Consider the following 15481-nt stretch of genomic DNA (forward strand, 5'->3'; position numbering starts at 1 on the left):
ATTTATTTCTCTTTATACAATTTTACTTTGATATAATCTGATGTCATTGTTAAGTCATTGTTAAACTTTCTTTAATGTTTGTGTATCGTTTTGTTTCGAGTATCTCTTGAAGATTAATCTTTTGATAAGACATAGTAGCATTTGCAGGAGAAGGATTCGAAATTGTCTTCATTTCAAAAGCAATGAGTTACATTTGTCAAAAGGACCATATTTCATGCACATCAGTAATGCAAATTTCTTTAAATTTTTTTCTCGTGTTTCATGATGATCTGTTTCATTTATAGAATAAGAAATAATTTTCCATTACTGCAGCAAAATGGGCTATTCAAACATACAATAGAGAAACTTGGAAACAAATAGAAAATCACAGAGTAAAAAAAAAGGTAAATAGGATTTTCTGCAGTGCATTTTAATATTTTTGCAGATTACAAAACAAAAAATGTAAATAGTAAACTTATTCCATTGGTCAGAAAATAATGCTTAATGTGTTATAATAAAATCTGTGAATGCTCAAAAAATTTAACAATCACGAAAAAAATGTCTAGTTTTATCATTTCTCTATTACAAAATGTATAATTTAGATTATAATATATCTTATTTTTATGGAAATATTTCTCAATTGGTCAAATCTATGCTACAGCCTCTGAATCTTGAAAATTTTGAGCTAACAAATGGCAGCTTTTAACTTTTATTTTTTTAATAAGTTTGACCGATTAATGTTTCTCAAAATTCATAAGTTTGTTTGAAAGGTTTTTACTGCAGAGCCAATTTGTTTTTACTCTATTTGATAATAAATAGCTGGGGTTTTTTTTCCTAATTGAGAAGCATGTAATGATTCCTAGATTTTTATTAACCAAGTTGTCATTAGTACTGTAGTCCAATGTCAAAAACTGTCAACCTATCCAAACAATAGAATAAAATTACGATGAAAAAGCTGGTGCATCCTAGTGTTTATTATTTTTCAAATTTAACATTTTACAGTGCAACATAGATTTCCTTAGCAGTATTTAGCACAACTTTTTAAAATTTTGGATCTCCAGTGCTCTTCAATTCTATACTTGTTTGGCCTTCTACCTAATTTTAGCTGAGGATCACAATGATGGGTCTTATGTAGATGAAACGCGCATCTGGCGTATAAAAGAGGGACAAAAGATACCAGAGGGACAGTCAAACTCAAATAATAAGCTTGGTACCTTCAAGATTATTTTTAGCATCATAAATTATTTTTAATTAAAGTTATCATGACTCATTCCTTCTTCATATGATGAAATCATAATCTTTCAGTCAGTTTAATTGAAGTCTGGAGCTGGCATGTCAGTTAACTGCTAGTAGTCTGTTGTTATTTATGTATTATTGTCATTTTGTTTATTTTCTTTGGTTACATCTTCTGACATCAGACTCGGACTTCTCTTGAACTGAATTATAATGTGCGTATTGTTATGCGTTTACTTTTCTACATTGGTTAGAGGTATAGGGGGAGGGTTGAGATCTCACAAACATGTTTAACCCCGCCGCTTTTTTTGCGCCTGTCCTAAGTCAGGAGCTTCTGGCCTTTGTTAGTCTTGTATTATTTTAATTTTAGTTTCTTGTGTACAATTTGGAAATTAGTATGGCGTTCATTATCACTGAACTAGTATATATTTGTTTAGGGGCCAGCTGAAGGACGCCTACGGATGCGGGAATTTCTCGCTACATTGAAGACCTGATGGTGACCTTCTGCTGTTGGTTTTTTTTTTTTTATTATTATTTGGTCGGGGTGCTATCTCTTTGACACATTCCCCATTTCCATTCTCAATTTTATTCAAATATTCATAATTTATCTCCCTTTGACAATGTTTGATCAGTCTTACTTTTTGCAGATTTTAAATAAAATAATTGCAATTCTTTGAAACTTTCTCTTTGTTTTAAAATTGCATATCCATTGTATGTGTATCCTTTTCCTCGTAAGTTTTTTTTTTATCTTAACAATCTTTAAATATTACGGATCGTATACTTTACTTCTACAATTTTCATGTTTTCTCAAATGGGGCAAGGTATGTATTCGATGTAACTAAAAGAATGATAAGCATTCCAAAAGTACACTAAATCTAGACCTGTTCCTTTTATCACAATATGTACATTCTTTGCAAATAGAAGTAAATACCTTTAGAGCACACATTGTATGATTTAATTCAAAGCACTACCACAGAACATCAAGGTACAGGCATTTAATAGTAATATTTGTTTATTCCTGATATGGTGTCTTTTATTGTGTAAAACAATACTGAATGAATACATTAAACTATCAAATAACAAAATGTTCAACCATATAAACAGGATAACTCACACAAAACTAGACATTGGTAAAACATAATGGAAAGATTTGTGGAAATGTAAATGAAATGGATGAAAGAAAAACATCCAGAACGAAAAACAGAATAAAAATGCTGATAATAAAACCATTTCATCAAAGTGGCAAACGTTCGTGTATACTTGAGTTTTTAAACTGGTTTTAGCTAGTGGCGTCTGTCGTTGATGGAATATTTACGATGTTCTGCAGTTTGCATGTTGTATCGACTGTTTATTATTTGTTTGTGCGTTTTTCTGTGTTGTCACTTTCGATCTATGATTTGATTGTCCCTCTTTAACATGTTAAATTTTTATCTTATATTTGACGACAAAATTAATACAATGTCTTGGTGCCATGAAAAGAATACAAAGCAGAAAACAACGTCAGAAACATGCCATTTATAACGGTTCCTTTTTTATAGTTTTTATTACTCGTTTGAATTTTAAATAAAAAAAAGAAGAAGATATATATTTGATTGTTTATACCTTACGTATTATTATCATAAAAAGGTTATGTCTAACAATATTTTTTCCCGTTTTCATACTCTTATTATGTTTGTAAAACAGTTCTACGTGAATTACGCTAAATCACGCAGTTTCAAGTTCATCAAACTATAATGTTTCGAGTTGATTGTTTCTGTCAAAACCATGTATTTGAATTTACTTTATAATTGATTGTAGATGAACAAGTTGAAAGTAAAACTAGAACGCTTAATGAACACAATCAATTAAAAAAAAATTAAAAGAAGTTGGTCAATCAAGTTATTCAAAATATGCTTCTATATTATATAGTTACGATACTGTTATCAGGTCATTTAAGATTGCATATTTCGGCTTTAATATTGATTTACTTATAGGGTCTTTGCATCAGAACTAACGACATTTACTTAATAACCAGTTATTGGCATGACACGGATTATGTTTTTCTCATATATGTTATGATGGTATGATACTTAAACCCTAACGTTAGATATTGTACTTGGTATTCATATGCATTTTAAAGACATACTCTTTCAATCAGTTAAATTGAAGGCTGGAGCTGGTATGTCAATTAACTGCTAGTAGTATGTTGTTATTTATGTATTATTGTCATTTTATTTATTTTCTTTTGTTAAATCTGCTGACATCAAACTCGGACTTCTCTTGAACTGAATTTGAATGTGCGTATTGTTATTCGTTTAACTTTCTACATCGGCTAGAGATATAGGAGAGGGTTGATATATCATAAACATGTTTAACCCCGCCGCATTTTTGCGCCTGTCCCAAGTCAGGAGCCTCTGGCCTTTGATAGTCTTGTATTATTTTTAACTTAAGTCTCTTTTGTATAATTTGGAGTTTAGTATGGCGTACATAATCACTGAACTAGTATATATAATTATGTTTTATGGGCCAGCCGAAAGACGCCTCCGGGTGCGGGAATTATTCGCTACATTGAAGACATACTGGTAACACTCTGCTGTTTTTGTTCTATGGTCGAGTTGTTGTCTCTTTGACACATTCCCTATTGCCATTCTCAATTTTATTCTTTTTTGTCAAATCTATAGAAAAAAAACTCAGAACGAAAAATAAAAAACAAACAAACAGTGAAATAACAAATATTCCTATTTGAAGATCCTAACACCATGCTTCTTGTATTACAAGTTTCAAAACGGATCATATGTTTAAATTAGATAAAGAAAGTAAGCAACAACTAAAGCTGCTACAATTTTCTTTGTTTTTTAAAAAGGATAAAATAAAAATTCGGAGTAAAGCTACAACAACTGCTTTTGTATTTCTGTTCCACATTACTTGTGAAAGTTTAAGAAAAACTCTATGCAAAACATACATGTAAATACAAAAATCTGAAATTTCGTAGATTAAAAGACATATCCCATGAACGTAAATGCGATGTCTTGTAATTTGTGACTTCGTATTTACAAAATATTCTCTGTGTACATGTTATTAGATTTCCAAACAGTTAATTTTATTTCACCTACAAAAATGTAATTTTCCATTTACAATATGCTACAAAACATTTTGATGTAAACAATACGACAAGAATGATAACTCTATTCTCATATTATAAACATTTTTCTATTCAATGGGTACTGTACCACAATTCTGTTAAACGCACTTAATGCCAATACCACTTCTTAATGTGATTGTCTGCAGTACTTTAAGAGATGATTTTGCTTTGTTATTTCAAATGTTTTGTGTATGACTTTTTTTATTATTGTACAATATATCATTCGTTGTTGATAATATTGATAAGGTAGTTTAAAACGAATAAACATTTTAAATGATTAAGTTATTAAATTATCATTATATGTAATGTATGTTGTAGAAATATAACTAGTATACTGATAACAAACCAGTGTAGAGTCTTCAGAGAGAAAACCGGTCAAGGAAATACAGAGGTCACATGATTGACAAATCAATGTTGCATTTCTGTCTTTCCGAACCTCATGGTTTACCTTGTTTAATCCATTAATCCATGAAACAAAACAGCGCCTCACCAAAACATACAATAATTATAACTATGAAATAATGAAAATATTTAATATAAGTCAACCAGACAGCGTCCTATTGAGACCTCTAACAAATATGACTATGGAATGAGACAGCAACCTTTTTAAACCTCTTAAAAATTTGACTATGAACTGTAATTTTGGGTATAAGTCAACGAGACAGCCACCGATCAAAAACATCAACAAATATGTGAATGAATGAAAGTGTGATGCATAATACAATGCATCAGATACAAGTTATCCCCTACAAAAATCGTAGATAAATATAATTATGAATGGACTCATATATATAATAAGACGTTTGCGGTAACTATGTCTCTACTTAGGTTTACACTTAGACTTACAGTTGACGTAAAAAAAGGGGTCACCTTAAAATAAAAACAAATAAACGAGAGACATAGTTAAACCAAATGAGTTTGTGTTTGTAGTGTTAATATGCCTTTTCGACGTCAAACTAATGCAGCGCATACATGCATATGTTCCCAACAGTTTCGTTGTCACTGTAGATGTCAGTAAATATTCCCTATAGCTTTGTATTATTTAATTCTCCAATGGCGTTATCAACCTTTACTCTAAAGTGTGAAATAATTCAATTAGTTTTCTAAACTTTCTTTACATATTCTAGGGGTTCGAACAATGAGTAGTCTTGTATAAGGGGGCTGTTCGGATGTATTTGGTGGCCTACCAAAACGAACAGATGATCATACCGTGCATACGCTCTTCTCTAGATGTTTGGGAAAGTATTTTTGTTTACACGTAGTAAACGAAAAAAGAAAAACCACAAACATACTGAACTTCGAGGAAAAGTCAAACCGAAAAGTCCCTTATTAAATGACAAAATCAGAACTTAAACACATAAAAAGAACAGACAACAACTGTCATATTTCTGACTAAGTACATGCATTTTCTTATGTAGAAAATGATGGATTAAACCTGGTTTTATACTTCTATAAACTCCGCAGCTAAATGACAGTCGCATCATATTTCCATCCTAGTATATTGACAACGATATATTAACACACCAAGCAGACATAACAGGTAAAAATGTCAAAAAGCAGTCAACATTGTGTTATTTGGCGTTTTTTTTTTTTTTTTTTTTTTTTTTTTTTTATCTAATTTCAATTTGGTAGGAATGTTTTGCTTGCTTGTGAATTTCTTTTCATAATTTAATCACGACCATGTCTGATGACGCAATTTAAAAGAAACACATCTTTCTGGTTTGTCTCTAATCGTCTAATATCATAAGTAACTTGATACCTCTGCCGAATCGTGCCCAATATAATTTTCCTCTAATGACAGAAAAAATTTAGAGCTAACTGTTGCGATTGAGAAAATACCATATCAACTGTATTGTTTAATTGTAGTTTTTCGTTCTTTGCAATGGAATTTTCAGTCTCTTTAGACTATAGAGGTGTTTTTTTGTCACTGAAACGCCGTGTTTAAAAACGCCGACAGCAATAAATTGTAAACAAAGAAGTGATGTTATTTAACATACCTTTTGGGAACTTTGGATCCTCAATTCTCTTCAACTTTGTACGGGTTTGGCTTTAAAAATATTTTGATATGAGCGTCACTGATGAGTCTTATGAAGACGAATTGCGCGTCTGGCGTACTAAATTATAATCCTGGTACCTTTGATAACTATTTACACCACTGGGTCGATACCACTGCTGGTGGACGTTTCGTCCCCGAGTGTATCACCAGCCCAGTAGTCAACACTTCGGTGTTAACATGAATATAAAAAATGTGGTCATTTTTAAAAATTTTACAAAACTTTGAATTTTTCGAAAAACTTAGGATTTTCTTATCCAAGGCATAGATTGCATGTACCTTAGCCGTATTTGGCACAACTTTTGGGAATTTTGGATCCTCAACTTCAACTTTGTACTGGTTTGGCTTTAAAAATATTTTGATATGAGCGTCACTGGTGAGTCTCATGTAGACGAAACGCGCGTCTGGCGTACTTAATTATAATTCCTGGTACCTTTGATAACTAGTTAGCTGCACTAAATGAGTTAATTGACCTATGCCTGTCCCAATCAAATGTACCTTTAACATGTTTAATGGTTATCGTACATAAGTCATATTTTAACGTCTTTTGTGTTGTTTAGATAATTAGATCAATTGAAACCTTAGTACAATGTAAATGGGTTTTAATCAATCGCAAGAAAATAAAATCACTTGTCTTACACGTTTTTTATTTATATCATATACAAGCATATATATTGAAAAATCAAAACAAATGAAGATTTTACAACGAAGATTACATGTTCAAAGCTGCACATAATAACACATATCGCAGTACGATGATCTATGAATTACAACAAATATATGTGTACAGACTTCTGCATAACCATCCGCAATCAAAGTTAACTTCATGTTACGAATATCAATATATTTACAATACATATATAGAACATAAATCAAACTTGATATATAATATTTACGCTAACATGCTAAATATATTAAAATGAAAACTACACTTTCTGTAATATACATTTCTTTAATATTTTTGATAATAATATAGCAGAGACATAAAACAAAAAGTGGAAGGTCGAAACATCACATAAACCATTAGTATGTACCTGAATTTTCACAATGTATGGACACAACTTTAGTTTTAATAATGTACGATGCTGACTATACGCGTTTGGTTATTATATTATGTTGACTTGGAGTCTCTTTGACGACACATTCAATTTTAATGTTGAAATTGCACATTTCATATTTCAGGATTTGGTGAACAGAAAAACAAAATAGTATCAAAGATAAAAAAAAAAATTATTATGGTACAAGGTGTAAAATACTAAAAAAAATAGTTCTTAATTATTATAAAATACAAAACAAATACAATCAAAAGTAACATTATCTTATGACGACATTTTTTAATGAAATATACATTAGAGAAGACGATTTCTAATATTTAAACACTCAAACTTTGTCAATGCTTATCATCTTCTGCTCATGGAGTAATAAAAATAAAAGGTACATTGAACATGTTGAAGCTGCACAAAAAAAAGTTGAATCAGTCTTAGCAAAACAAATTCACAATAAATAATAATAAAGCCTTATTCATTACAGTAAAGTTTATAGCTTGTATAGGTAAATTTTGTTTGTTCCTCTATAAAAGATTGGCAACAAATACCAGAGAAACAGTCACACTCATAAATCGAAAATGAGCTAAACGCAATGGTTAAAAAAGGAAAATACAAACAGACAAAATAAATATACATAAGACACAATATAGAAAACTATAGACTCAGCGTAGACTAAAAATGATGATAGAACAGAGTTATAATATTAGATATTCTTTAATGATTTCAATACATCCAGTGTCTCACCAAAGGCAAATGATGTTCATTTAACATCTTAACGTTCATCGGTTCTTGAACATTTGTTTATAACTAGACAATGCATGTGTTGGCCAACCTTTCAATAGTTCAAGAGTAAATTTTAAATACACTACATAAAAATATTTTGAAGGAGTGTCAATTATGTTTTTACAGTATTCATCAAATTTTATTGTCATTTGTATAAAAGGAATTGTTTTGTTCTATTTTCAGAAGCAAGCATCCATAACTACATAAATAGTACCTTTTAAACAGCATCAGATGCCCATATCGAAACTATATGTCGATTTAGATATAAATATAAAAATATTTGAAAATCCAAAGCATATGCAAACAAAATGTTTGTAAACGGCTTAAAAGTCAAAACAAGAAGCAAAAGGTGTGAATTGGGAGTCAATTCCTTCATTCAAAATTAATTCAAAATTATAACAGAAATTTTAATAATACAATACCCGTAACATAATTTATGTTAAAAAGGCAACTAAAAACTTTCCTAAAATATATATTACGTTTGTCTACAGATCTGAAACCATCCAAACATTTTTATTAATTTTTCAAATGTCGGAGTAATAACAAACTGAGAATGTTTTGGCAAAAAAAACTGACAAAGTTATGACAAAAACGAAGTGATAGTGTCATTTGAAAACGATAAAAGACTCAAAAAAAATATATATACAAACAACAACTCAGCAAACTAAAGACTGAGCAACACAAATCCCAATAAAAACAGATTGTGATCTCAGTCGTATTTTTTGTACAAGGTCACATCATAGGAAATGTAATTTCATTATGTGTGGGGATTTACCCATTAGGAATTCATCAATAGCAATATAAAAAAGAGGTAACGTATCAAAAAAATAAAAAATAGCAATAAGTGGGAAATTGTAAAAAAAAAGCCGCACAATTGTATAATAGTTAAATTAATGTTTGATGGATCTATTTGTGAAAAAATTAATAGTAAGACGACAGTAATAAATGTAACAATCATCATTGCATTTGGCATTGTAGGAAAGTTTTCCTTTTGTTTACTGATATTAGTTATATGAAACACTTCCTTGTATTGACTTATTAATTCTTGTAGTTTAGTTTTAAAATATGGATTAGAATCTATTTCTATTTTGGGGGATTTACGTTTCAATAAAAACTTTGAAAATAATTCAAACAAAATAAAAGTTACAAGATATTTTTGCACCTCTTCGAATTTATCCTTCGAAAGGTTTGAAGTATTTATCACCAGAATTGTAATAATGATAGGAAGCATGCGAAAACATAATGACTCTATTTCTTTTATAAGTATTCTTTTCATAGAAAATGATAATCCTAATATCTGATCTAGCAATTTTCTTAATTCATAATAGAATTCAGACGTTACGTGTGGGACTCCGTGATGATAAAATAAAAGCGCATTTAAGTTGATTGTCCCTTGTTCATTTATAGTATAAGCAGTATTAGATTCAGTTTCGTTGACAGCTAAAATTGCTACCTTACCAGAATTAATGCAATCCATACTTTTGTTGACCGTGATAAGGCTAACTACGGATTGTAAACATTGCTTCAAAACTGTGTGATATTCATTTGAAACATCTCTTAGGTATGATATGCATAGAAATATAATAGCGATCCATTCTTTATGTAAGAACATCCATTCAGCGTATTGATGATATGAATTTGAAATAACCTGCATACAGGCGTATACGATACATTGAACAATACCACAATGAAAAATGAACCCAATACATCGAAATATCCAATACATGATATTACAAAAATCAATCCTTAATACAGCAACGAGAAATACTTTAAAAAACAACAGAGCTAATAATTTTTTGTTGATGCTGGTAGCACATCCACATACAATAGCGATAAAAGTGATAAAGAATCCGGTAGATGCAAATATAGAGAGTATATTTCCCTTGTATTTGGATAGGTATGAAAACAGTCGGACCATTTTGTCGTATGAAGATAACTTTTTATACAGCACTGACGAAATTTCGACTGAGAAGTGTATCAGACACAAGAGCATTGGTGATATTAAAATATATAACTCAAATGCTTCACAAGGTTCAGGCAGACATTTCATTTGTTGATTGTTATATTTGGCAAAGCATTCAGTCATGAATAGAATCAGAAGTAGTACATTAAAAAGTACAGAAATAAATACTACATGATTTGAATCAATCACACCTGTCATACTGGATAAAAACTGTATCATAAGAAATGTTGTACCATAGCTGCTACAAATTAACAATATTTTTCTAAACCATGCTCTGTCTCTAATATATGTTTTTAAAATATCAGTAAATGGTGTGTGTGTCGATATCACTGATGGGTCACAAACGTATGTATTACACGTGAAGCGATAGATATCGACTGATGGGTCACAAACGTATGTATTACACGTGAAGCGATAAACAGATTTTCCCGCAAACATTTTACCAGTAAAATACCATATCCTTACAAGTAGGCCTATGAATAAAATGTTAATTCCCCATATCCAATACCAGATGAATGACTGACCATCATTGGTTACATATATTTTGTTTAGATTAAAGTATTGGATTATTGAAATGTTTGGATGATACTTTTTGTTTGTAAGCTCATATGAACCTGGCTTAAAGTTGACTATAGTCATAAAAATAAGCGCTTCGTTCAACAGTATTGTGCAATCCGAATCCTGTCTAGCAAGTATCGCTATGTGAATGAAATTCCTCTTTTTCTTTATAAAATAATCACTAAAAATATCATTTATCCTAAATTTGGTTGATCTTCTGTCCAATACTATTACATTGTCTTCATTTTCACCTGTTGTTTTGCATAACATGTAGTTGGATTTGGATAATGATCTGAAAAATAGGTCTGCTCGGTTTTGTGTAAGAATTGGAAAGTTCAAAGCGGTATTACATGTATTAAAAATATCTTCATGTTGTCTATCTTCAAGATGATGCCGCATGTTCTCCTGATACTTATTTTGAAACGATGAAAGATTTGGTACAAATACAACAGGGTTGATGCTCGAATGTATAACAGTATCAGTATGGTCTGCTAATGTTATCCTCATTGAACTAGTACAAGATGGTCCTTTCACCAATTCGCATAGTTTTGTTTTCCAAAGAACAAAATCTAATGGCTCCATTCGATGATGGTTTATCCACTGTTCCATACAAGTTGCATTGCAATCTTGTAAAACAACCACCATATAACCCAACATAGTTACAGCTATCACAATCAACACTAAATAAAAAGAGTATGCAAAAAGTAAAATCACAAAAATACTGAACTCAGAGGAAAATCAATTTGGAAAGTCCATAATCACATGGCAAAATCAAAAAACAAAACGCATCAAAAACGAATGGACAAGTAGTTATCAAAGGTACCAGGATTATAATTTAGTACGCCAGATGCGCGTTTCGTCTACATAAGACTCATCAGTGACGCTCAAATCAAAAATATTTATAAACCCAAACAAGTACAAAGTTGAAGAGCATTGAGGATCCAAAATTCCAAAAAGTTGTGCCAAATACGGCTAAGGTAATCTATGCCTGGGATAAGAAAATCCTTAGTTTTTTTCAAAAAGATCAAAGTTTTGTATACAGGAAATTTATAAAAATGACCACATTATTGATATTCATGTCAACACCGAATCGTTGACTACTGGGCTGGTGATACCCTCGGGGACGAAACGTCCACCAGCAGTGGCATCGACCCAGTGGTGTAAATAGTTATCAAAGGTACCAGGATTATAATTTAGTACGCCAGACGCGCGTTTCGTCTACACAAGACTCATCAGTGACGCTCAAATCAAAAATATTTATAAACCCAAACAAGTACAAAGTTGCAAGAACTGTCATGTTCCTGACTTGGTACAGGCATTTTCAAATGTAGAAAATTACGACCGCAAACGTCATGTTGACAAACTGTGTGATATATGTGTCTAAAAATCATTCACTGGCAACCGTTTTCATGGGGGGGGGGGGGAATATTAAATGAGATTAGGAGTATTCAGCCAAAAGCCAAACTGTATATCGTAGTACATGTTAAATAACTTCTTATGAAGAAAGATAATAAGTTAGCGATATCATTTAACTCTACTTTCCGCTATATAGATGATGTTCTTTCAATAAATAATTCAAATTTTGGTGACTTTGTGGAACGCATCTATCTCATCGAACTAGAGATAAAGGATACTACAGATACAGTAAGGTCGGAGTCATATCTTGACTTACATCTAGAAATTGACAATGAGGGTCGGATGAAAATAAAACTTTACGACAAAAGAGATGATTTCAGCTTTTTAATTGTGAACTTTCCATTTCTTAGTAGCAACATTCCAGCAGCACCTGCATACGGGGTATATATCTCCCATTTGATACGATATGCCTGTGCTTGCATTTCCTAACATGATTTTCTTGATAGAGGGTTGCTGCTCACAAAGAAGTTATTAAACCAAAAGTTCCAAATGGTGAAGTTGAAATCATCCCTTCGTAAATTTTACGGACGCCATCACGAGTTGGTTGACGGTTATGTATTAACCGTTCACAAATGATATCGGATATGTTTCTTACGTCGTAACTACAATCCCCTTCCCTTTCGTGAATGTGACCTACCGAATTAGACTATTTACCGGATTTATTATCACATAAGCAACACAACGGGTGCCACATGTGGAGCAGGATCTGCTCACCCTTCCGGAGCACCTGAGATCATTCCTAGTTTTTGATTGGGTTCGTGTTGTTTATTCTTTAGTTTACTATGTTGTGGCATGTGTACTATTGTTTATCTGTTTGTCTTTTCTTTTCTAGCCATGGCGTTGTCAGTTTATTTTCGATTTATGAGTTTGACTGTCTCTTTGGTATCTTTCGTCCCTCTTTTTGAATAAGCTATAGGTTATTAGTTTTTCTGGTAATTCAAGATATAATTTGGTTGAAATGGACTTAAAATTAATATCATTCTAGCCAAACGTTTTCTTGAGATTTCTCGAATTACCAGACAGGCATAAATGTAAGACCTACATATTCGATTTTTTTTTGCCATGTTTTGATTTACCTGCAATAGACCGGCACTTAATTGTAGGTCTTGTCTTGCTGATCACTTTAACTTGTTTAAGTTTCTATCTATCGATAATAGTTTTTATGATATCAGGCAAACATGCAAAACAAAAATGCTAAACATTGTCATCTAAAGACAATAACTATCAATAATTTTCAATGAAATGTTACTATTGAGAATGTGACTAATTAAGTAACAAAAAAAATGAAATGCATAAGTCGCTCCCGTATAAAATAACATAACAAAAAGAACTTTGAGGAAAATTCAAAGCGAAAAGACCCTAATCAGATGGCACGTAATCAAGTAATGCGATTAAGAACAGTTGTGTAATGCATTATTGTAACTCTCAAAAGTAAGTATTAATATTCTATAGAAATAAGGAAATGTGGTATGACTGCCAATGAGGCAGCTATCTACCAAAGTTCAAATAAAGTGGATGTAAGCAATTATAGGCAACTATAGGGCACTTATTGCTGTTCAAATTAGATTTATTTTAAAGTAAGTTCTTTTTCGTAAATTTCGGCAGAATAGTATAGTTAGAGAATTCTTTATTATTTAACGAAAACATATCATCAAGATAACGGTAAGGGTTGTATTTGTCAATTAAATGGAATTTAGACGGTTCTTTACAAAGTTTGGCCATAAACTGTGATTCATTAAAGTAAACATAACAATATCCATGGCGTTGTCAGTTTATTTTCGACTTATGAGTTTTGAAAGTCCAAATGGTATCTTACGCATCTCTCTTAAAGGAACAAGTCTACTTTAAAAAGGGGGAATTGACGCCCATAGGAATACCTACAATCGGTCGATAAACTTTATTGCCAAAACGTACATAAATGTTGTCATAGAGAAAATTTTGTGATTTTAATCATTTCTTTACACCTCCAGTAAGAATATGTAGCATATTTACCATTCTTATTAGAAAAAAATGCTTAATATGAGTTAGAGCAAATAAACTTGCAATTATATTTATCAAACGATCATCTATTTATATACGAAAACTTTAAGTTGATTAGATTGTGTGGAAGTGTAGTAAAGAGAGTGGAATAGTCAAAACTGTCAACCGAATCAAAAGGACCATCAAACGCACGTACTATATCTAAATCATCCAAAGATAGTTTTACACCAAAAAATGTTAAGGAACTAGTTAAAAGCCCCAAAAGATTAGCAGTAGAAAACTCACTAGAGGCCGAGACGGGCTTTTTTGTGTAAATTAGGTAACCAATACATAGTAGGGACCTTCAAATGATCCAGAGAGGCCTTAAGCTGAGCTGTGGTAGTGACATGATTATGTACATAAGTTATCATGTTTTACCTTTTTTCTCTTGCCTGCAGTCTTTCTCTCTATCATCCATAATGAAACTATAATGACAAGAATAATGAACATATTATTTTATCCATTTCATAGTTTATATTATAAAACTTGTGTATTTCAAAGGTTTAATAGAACAAAAATTTGAACTTTTTATTTGCTTATGATCTTACCATACTTTTTTTTTAAATCAGTACATGAATTTCTTGAAACCAATTATAATAAATCAGAATACAGCAAATGTAGTTTTACATGTGCTTTAAATAGTGGTCTTCTCGGTGTTTCCAGTGAAACGATATAAATGTACAAACCCAATATATATAGGAATTCGCATCAATAATCGAAACTTCAGCTACGATTTAAATAAACAAAATTAAAATATGATTTTTCATGGTCTCAATCCTTTATAAAAGCGAATTATTGAAATGATTTTTCGTTATTAATTTCAGTTTGGTTCAGTTTTGCAAAAGCAAACTAGATAATGTCGTTGTCGTATTATTTGCCCTCAAGTAAATTTTTCAACCTCATTTTAATGTGAATTATATCATTTACCATTTACAATTGAGATTAAATTTATTTGTATATACATGTGCAGGAATTTTTTTGAGCGGCTTCCAGATGTTATCGACTGCGAGTGATTAAACGATATTTCTCAGTAAATTTTAAATGCGTAATATTGATGCATTTATGTGACAAAAACAGAGGTCATAAAGATTCTGTGTCCCTCATATAGGTTTATGTGGATCTTTCATAATAAAACACCCAAGCAACCACACATCCCATATTGCAGGAAATGATCCGATGATATTTTGGTGTTTCGGCAGTTACAGCTTAAGATGGTAATTTTAAGATAATTTACTTTGATGAATTCAAATATAGGAATAATACATAAGTATATTTATATTTGGATTCTTCAGCAATAGATATTTTGGCTG

The 15481-nt window shown here is 31.2% G+C and overlaps 1 long non-coding RNA gene across 1 annotated transcript in view; it reads right to left on the bottom strand.

Annotated features, from left to right (window-relative positions):
* Positions 1–7016: 7016 nt before the first annotated feature.
* LOC143058581 (uncharacterized) overlaps positions 7017–15481 on the bottom strand; it is a 44857-nt gene continuing 36392 nt past the window's right edge. Inside the window, exons 2-3 of the long non-coding RNA XR_012973131.1 lie at positions 14550–14596; positions 7017–11416 (exon numbers count right to left, since the gene is read on the bottom strand). This is a non-coding gene — a long non-coding RNA (uncharacterized LOC143058581). The remainder of the gene's footprint in view (positions 11417–14549; positions 14597–15481) is intronic.

Source organism: Mytilus galloprovincialis, chromosome 14 (genome assembly GCF_965363235.1).
Source record: "Mytilus galloprovincialis chromosome 14, xbMytGall1.hap1.1, whole genome shotgun sequence".
NCBI classification, from domain to species: Eukaryota; Metazoa; Mollusca; class Bivalvia; order Mytilida; family Mytilidae; genus Mytilus; species Mytilus galloprovincialis.